Consider the following 6,126-nt stretch of genomic DNA (forward strand, 5'->3'; position numbering starts at 1 on the left):
CGTTTGGCGTTTCCACACACTACCAAATTTGGTAGTGAGAGGAAGCCCAGTGGCCAGCAGTGGGAGAAGATGAAAAGAGATGGATTTTGGCCGACATTCTGCACATTTTTTCATCGATGAAACATTTGATCTCAATATAGTATTATGTTACCAACACTACAATCTATTTTGAACAGAGTGGACTAGGTTTTGTAGATTTTTCCCTTTGCCAAAGTTTTTTAAAAGTGTGTTGTTTACAGGGACGCACTTCACAGAGTAGGCGTTCCCTAACTGAAATATGCAGATGTTTGCTAGAACAGGCAAATAGGATCTCGCTAGGTCGTGCTTGGCTCTTCCCACCTCCTTGCCTGTTCTGCCCACTATGACTAATTTGTTGCCATTGGAAACGACAGGGTGTGGTCTATCTTGGCTTAGTTATACACCTCTCTGGCTTTGGTTTAATGTTTATGTGAAACTTCAGGGGTGTGTTCAAGAATCAACAGCTGTCAATCAAACTGATATGACGTCACAGGATTCATGTCTCAACTTTAATTACACTTGGCTGTACCATTCATTGTTCTTTATAATGAGCAAATAATGAACACTAATCCTACTCATAATGAGGGGGTGGGCTGAACTATACAGCAGATGGCTATGTTCTTCATACACTAGGTTCTTTGCTTGATTTGAGACCATGCAACATATCAGCATATTGGGCTTGAATTGCTGGTTTACTTCCTGTGTTGATATTGATGGGATTGAGTCGGGTGAGCGTTGATGACATTCTATTTGGAACCGGGCTGCCTCCCAGGGGTGAGCCTGGTGCCTGGTTCTGGCAAAAAGTCAGCTCAAAACAGAAGTGAGGTAGGTTAAACACCTGGAGTAATAAGTAGGAGTCTGTGTTTTCAGCATGATTGCTTTTGATAAAAACACTTTATCTGCCTTCCAAAAGAAAACAAGTTAAAACATATCCCGTATTTTATGGAAGAGTTGTACAGGGCCTTCAGAAAGTATTCATACCCCTTGACTTATTTCACATTTTGTTACGTTACAGTCTGAATTAAAAATGGATTAAATAGATTATTTTCCTCGGTCATCTACACACAATACCCAATAGGCCTTAGGGGGCCTGGCCTGCCCTACCATACCTCCTTGCCCGTCCATATGAAATACAGAAATATTAATACTGTATTTGACCAAGACGCGCTGACAGAAAGACGCATCAATCTCAGATACAGCATCCGATCATGCGAAACAGCGCCCCACTGTGTCAGTGTGTGTAGACAATGTATCTCATGCTGTCTGGACAAAAACAGTATGGCATGTCATACTACACTGAACAAATATATAAACGCAACATGTTAAGTGTTGGTCCCATGTTTCATGAGCTGAAATAAAAGTTCCCCAAAATGTTCCATATATAAAGGTTAAGGTTCCATATTTGTTTACATTTCTGTTAGTGAGCATTTCTCCTATGCCAAGATAACCCATCCACCTGACAGGTGTGGCATATCAAGAAGCTGATTAAACAGCATGATCATTGCACAGGTGCACCTTTTGCTGGGGAAAATAAAAGGTCACTCTAAAATGTGCAATTGTCACAACACAATGACACAGATGTCTCAAGTTGAGAGAGCATGCTTTATTGTATAACATCTGCTAAACATGTGTAAGTGACCAATAAAATGTGATTTGAATTTGAATTGGCATGCTGACTGCAGGAATGTCCACTAGAGCTGTTGCCAGAGAACCGTGTAAGGCGTCGTGTTGGCTAGCATTTTGCTGATGTCAACGTTGTGAACAGAGTGCTCCATGGTGGAGGGGTTAGGGTATGGGATAAGCTACGGACAACGAACACAATTGCATTTTATCGATGGCAATTTGAATGCACAGATATACCATGATGAGATTCTGTGGCACATTGTCATGCCATTCATCCGCCGCCATCACCTCATGTCTCAGCATGATGATGCACGACACCATGTCGCAAGGATCTGTACACAATTCCTGGAAGCTGAAAATGTCCCAATTATTCCATGGCCTGCATACTCACCAGATATGACAACCATTGAGCATGTTTGGGATGCTCTGGATTGACGTGTACAACAGCATTTTCCACTTCCCGCAAATATCCAGTAACTTCGCACATCCATTGAAGAGAAGTGGGACATCATTCCACAGGCCACAATCAACAGCCCGATCAACTCTATGCGAGCGAGATGTGTCGTGCTGCAAATGGTGGTCACACCAGATAATGACTGGTTTTCTGATCTACGCCACCCTACTTTTTTGTTAAAGGTGTCTGTGGCCAACAGATGGATATTTGTATTCCCTGCCATGTGAAATGTACAGATTAGGGCCTAATGGCTTTATTTTAATTTATTGATTTCCTAATATGAACTGTAACCCAGTCAAATCGTAGAAATTGTTGTATGTTGCATTAAAAAAAATGTCTGTATTTCTGGCCAGACAGGATCAGATACATTGTACTACATATATTAAGACAGATGGGCGCTGTTTGCATATCTCGTATGGAGAGTGATTCATGCCAAAATTAAGCCTAGTGAAGCTACTGATACCTCTCACCAAGTCACCTAACATCTTCCTAGCGCCATAGGATACTGCTATGTATTAACATTGACTGTAAATGCAGCCAAGTTTTTTGTAAGGCATCAAAACTGCTGACTCGTTCACGTCACGTGACACATACACGTCATGTGAGGAGGGGGATTACACGTAGGTGAGGAGGGGGATTAATTTAAGATGCTCTTTGAAGAGGTAGGGTTTCAGGTGCTTTCGGAAGATGGGCAGGGACTCTGCTCTTCTAGCTTCAGGGGGAAGCTGGTTCCACCATTGTGCTACCAGGACAGAGAAGTGCTTGGACTGGGCTGAGCGGGAGCTACCTCCTATAGGGGTGGGAGGGCCAAGAGACCAGAGGTGGCAGAACAGATTGCTCGGGTTGGTGTGTAGAGTTTGAGCATAGCTTGAAGGTAGGGAGGGGCAGTTCCTCTTGCTGATTCGTAGGCAAGCGCCATGGTCTTTTATGGATGCGCGCTTCGACTGGAAGCTAGTGAAGTGTGCGGAGGAGTGGGGTGACATAGGTGAACTTGGGAAGGTTGAAATCCAGACGGGCTGCAGCGTTCTTAAAAAGTTTGATGGTACAAGCGGATAGCCCAGCCAACAGAGAGATGCAGTAGTCCAGATGGGAGATGACAAGTACCAGGATTAGAACCTTCACCTCTTCCTGTGTGATGTAGGGTTGTACCCTACGGATGTTGTAGAGCATGAATCTGCAGGAGTGAGTCATTGCTTTGATGTTTGCAGAGAACGACAGGGTGTTGTCCATTGTCACGCCAAGGTTCTTTGCACTCTGGGAGGGCAAACTGTGGAGTTGTCAACCTTGATGAGAGGTGATGAAAGGTCTTTGAGCAAGAGGCCTTCCCCGGGAGGAAGAGCAGTTCCATTTTTTCGGGGTTGACCTTGAGGTGGTGGGCTGACATCCAAGCTGAGATATACAGTTGAAGTCAGAAGTTTATATACACCAAATACATTTAAACTCAATTTTTCACAATTCCTGACATTTAATCCGAGTTTAAAATGTTAGGTCAGTTGGGATTACCATTTTATTTTAAGAATGTGAAATGTCAGAATAATAGTAAAGAGAATGATTTATTTCAGCTTTTATTTCTTTCCTCACATTCCCAGTGGGTCAGAAGTTTACATACACTCAATACGTATTTGGTAGCATTGCCTTTAAATAGTTTAACTTGGCTCAAACGTTTCGGATAGCCTTCCCCAAGCTTCCCACAATAAATTGGGTGAATTTTGGCCCATTCCTCCTGACAGAGATGGTGTAACTGAGTCAGGTTTGCAGGCCTCCTTGCTCGCACACGCTTCTTCAGTTCTGCCCACAAATTTTCTTGAGGATTGAGGTCAGGGCTTTGTGATGGCCACTCCAATACCTTGACTTTGTTGTCTTTAAGCCATTTTGCCACAACTTTGGAAGAAATCGAGAATATCAATGAGCATTTCTCTACGGCTGGCCATGCTTTCCACCTGGCTACCCCAACATCGGCACACAGCTCTGCACCCCCCGAAGCAACTGGCCCAAGCCCCCCTCCCCCGCTTCTCCTTCACCCAAATCCAGACAGCTGATGTTCTGAAAGAGCTGCAAAATCTGGATCCCTACAATTCAGCTGGGCTAGACAATCTGGACCCTCTCTTCCTAAAATTATCTGCCGCCATTGTTGCAACCACTATTACTAGTCTGTTCAACCTCTCTTTCGTATCGTCTGAGATTACTAAAGATTGGAAAGCAGCCGCGGTCATCCCCCCTTGAAAGGGGGAGACACTCTAGACGCAAACTGTTATAGACCTATATCCATCCTGCCCTGCCTTTCTAAAGTCTTCGAAAGCCAAGTGAACAAATAGATCACTGACCATTTCAAATCCCACCGTACCTTCTCCACTATGCAATTTGGTTTCCGAGCTGGCCACGGGTGCACCTCAGCCACACTCAAGGTTCTAAACGTTATCATAACCACCAAGACAGTACTGTGCAGCCATCTTCAGCGACCTGGCCATGGCTTTCGACTCTATCAATCACCATATTCTTATCAGCAGATTCAACAGCCTTGATTTCTCTAATGACAGCCTCACCTGTTTCACTAACTACTTCTCAGAGAGTTCAGTGTGTCAAAACAGAGGGGTGTTGTCCGGACCTCTGGCAGTCTCTATGGGGGTGCCACATGGTTCAATTCTCGGGCCGACTCTTTTCTCTGTATATATCAATGATGTCGCTTTGACTCTTTGATCCACCTCTACGAAGACGACACCATTCTGTATACATCAGACCCTTTTTGGGACACTGTGTTGTTACCAAAGCCCCATATACTATCCACCACTGCGACCTGTATGCTCTCGTTGGCTGGTCCTCGCTACATATTTGTTGCCAAACGAAATGGCTCCAGGTCATCTATCAGTCTTCGCTAGGTATAGCTCCACCTTATCTCAGCTCACTGGTCACCATAGCAACACCCACCCTTAGCACACACTCCAGCAGGTATATTTCACTGGTCATCCCCAAAGCTAACATCTCATTTGGCTCATTTGGCTTTTCCTTCCAGTTCTCTGCTGCCAATGACTGTAATGAATTGCAACAACGTTGGAGACATATCTCCCTCACTAACTTTAAGTGTCAGCTGTCAGAGCAGCTTACTGATAGTTGCAGCTGTAACACAGCCATCTGTAAGAAGCCCATCCAACCAACTACCTACCTCATCCCCATATTTGTTTTTCTGCTCTTTTGCACACCAGTATTTCTACTTGCATATCGTCATCTGCACATATATGACTCCAGTGTAAATTGCTAAATTGTAATTATGTCGCCACGATTGGCCTATTTATTGCCTTTCCTCCTTACTTCATTTGTACACACTGTATACAGATTTTTCTATTGTGATATTGACTGTACATTTGTTTATCACGTGTGTAACTCTGTGTTGTTGTTTTTCTCGCACTGCTTTTCTTTATCTTGGCCAGGTCGCAGTTGTAAATGAGAACTTGTTCTCAACTGGCTTACCTAGTTAAATAAAGGTGAAAAATAAAAAAATAAAAATGTTATTTGCCACAACTGGAAGTATGCTTGGGGTCATTGACCATTTGGAAGACACATTTGAGACCAAGCTTTAACTTCCTGACTGATGTCTTGAGATGTTGCTTCAAATTTTCCAAATAATTTCCTGACTCATGATGCCCTCTATTTGTGAAGTGCACCAGTCCCTCCTGCAGCAAAGCACCCCCACAACATGATGCTGCCACCCCCGTGCTTCACGGTTGGGATGGTGTTCTTCAGCTTGCAAGCCTCCCCCTTTTTCCTCCAAACATAACAATGGTCATTATGGCCAAACAGTTCTATTTTTGTTTCATCAGACCAGAGGACATTTCTCCAAAAAGTACGCTCTTTGTCCCCATGTGCAGTTGCAAACTGAAATCTGGCTTTTTTATGGCGGTTTTGGAGCAGTGGCTTCTTTCTTGCTGAGCGGCCTTTCAGGTTACGTCAATATAAGACTCGTTTTACTGTGGATATAGATGCTTTTGTACCTGTTTCCTCCAGGATCTTCACAAGGTCCTTTGCTGTTGTTCTGT

Source organism: Oncorhynchus tshawytscha, linkage group LG21, assembly GCF_018296145.1.
Source record: "Oncorhynchus tshawytscha isolate Ot180627B linkage group LG21, Otsh_v2.0, whole genome shotgun sequence".
Lineage (NCBI taxonomy): Eukaryota > Metazoa > Chordata > Actinopteri > Salmoniformes > Salmonidae > Oncorhynchus > Oncorhynchus tshawytscha.